Source organism: Etheostoma spectabile, chromosome 18 (assembly GCF_008692095.1).
Source record: "Etheostoma spectabile isolate EspeVRDwgs_2016 chromosome 18, UIUC_Espe_1.0, whole genome shotgun sequence".
Lineage (NCBI taxonomy): Eukaryota > Metazoa > Chordata > Actinopteri > Perciformes > Percidae > Etheostoma > Etheostoma spectabile.
Window position 1 is genome coordinate 25,047,809 of NC_045750.1, and position 2,090 is coordinate 25,049,898.

Here is a 2,090-nt window from a genome sequence, read left to right on the forward strand (position 1 = left end):
GTGCTCTGCTCACTGACCCACTGACATTTACAGTTGCGCTGTACCAGTTATCACCCTGCGTGTCATGCCCATTGTCACGTGCCTTGTACTCACACTATGCCAGTCCATTCCTTTGTCTCGCTGGGACAGCCTTGTCTAACCTGGACTAAATACATTTGATTCAGTGTCATTCAAGTCACTGAAATAGGACTTCTGTGGATGAATTACAGTAAAGAAGACTATGTTTATCTTATTTGACAGCAAAACTGTTTTACCAAACCCACAATACTAAAAAGTGTACATCTACAATACTGTACTGTTCTCAGAAACAGTACAGCAAACACAACCAAAATGAAAAAGTCAACCCTAAACCCTGAATCCAAACTACACATTTTTAAATACCATCTACTGGCAGTGTACCTCACAATTCTGGGCACATTTTGTTGCATTATTTCTTCTTCCAATGTGATGTAAGGATGAGATATTTCCAGTGCAGCTTTAATGGCTTTGACAGCACAGAGGTGTTCAGCTACCCAAAATACCAGCGAGCTCTCTCCTCCTACACTACCTACAGTACATGTAACCCACAGCTGAATGCAGCAAGTTTAGGCATGTACTCTGGAGGCTGTCAGCAGCCATTTTGGTAAATGCAAAAAAAAATCACAGGACAGGGGAAGAGAAAGACAAGGCAGGCTGGAGGGAAGAAGTACATCTTTGTTGCATAATGACTCCTGGAATGCATTGCTCATCACAGATTTATATATCTAAATGTGTCTCTCCAAGGGTGGATTTTACCTCTAAATCTTTATGAAAGAAAATATCATTATGCTTGTATCTGATTCATATGCATTAACCAATTGAAGTACACGTGTAAATGTTGCCATGTTCACACCCTGCACGCCATACTCTCACTCGCCACATGGCTCCCTTCCTGCAGCCCCTGCAGCCGATGTATCCATAAGTACCAGCATCATCAGGACATCTGCCCTGACCTTCACAAAGGATCAGAACACTGTCTAAGATGTTACTTTATATATGTAATATAATGCAGCTTTATGCATCCTGTCTATAATATCAATCTCATATGTCTGATTTCAAATGTCCCCGTTTCATTTGTGAAAATCCTGTGGATCAACTCTAACCATTAAACTACTATCACATTAACTTCTCACCCACATGTCGTGAGACTGAAATTGATGTCATTGCAAAGCCACACGTCAAATGTCACATAATTCAAACTGAAAATGACCTGGCAATACAAAGCACTCTAATGGTCATTTTAACTTTTAGAAAATAAGCAGTCAGCGCTCTGCTGTTTTTGTGTCAAGGACAGAAGGAATAAGATGAATTCAGATATCAGGGGATGCAGGGGGGAGCATGTTATTAAAAGAATAGAGGGGGTGTTAAAGAGAAAAATCCACCATTAAAACATGATGTGCATATATTATTCCTGTGATCCCTTCAGATTTACTTATTATCTGTCGCTCTTCTACAGCTAGTTTGGAATTAAGAGGAATACGCTTTAAGTTGGAATCATGATGGGTTTGTCTATTCCTTTTTTTCTCTTTTCTCTTTCTTTTTTCTCTCTTACTGATGCTGATGTCCATGCCCTGAGGGCTGTTTAATAACCCTGGGATCAACACAAAGAACTTAAATTGCTTTCGAATAAAAACATATGGAAAACAAGTGGAAATGAATTAGCAGTTCACATTTAGCTGTTTTATTCTTTTTGCAGCACACTGACTGTGTTCAGGTAGATTTTGGCTACAACTTCCTTGGCTACAACTACTACTACTATATATTAACTCAGTTTATTACTGTCTTTCTGTGTGAGTTGGCAAAGACTGCCACTGTCTGCCACTGCCCTGCATTTGTCTAAAGGATATACACTTTACTGCTGTTGTTAAATAGAATTACATTTTAATAACTGTTAGATTGTCAGGTTTGTATGGCTTTGATCCATTCTCTAAACACTACTAATGTATTGCAGTGTTGGCTACGTAAAAATCATATTCTTTTGTAATAATAGTCTCGAACGCAAAGAAATGCATGACACAGGTGCTGCTCTTATTTTCCTCATTGTATATATCTTCTTATTTTTACTTTTTATA

At 38.6% G+C, this 2,090-nt stretch overlaps 1 protein-coding gene across 5 annotated transcripts in view; it reads right to left on the bottom strand.

The window, feature by feature from the left end:
- pak5 (p21 protein (Cdc42/Rac)-activated kinase 5) overlaps positions 1-2,090 on the bottom strand; it is a 77,646-nt gene that overhangs the window by 32,106 nt on the left and 43,450 nt on the right. The gene's annotated exons all lie outside the window — the stretch shown is intronic.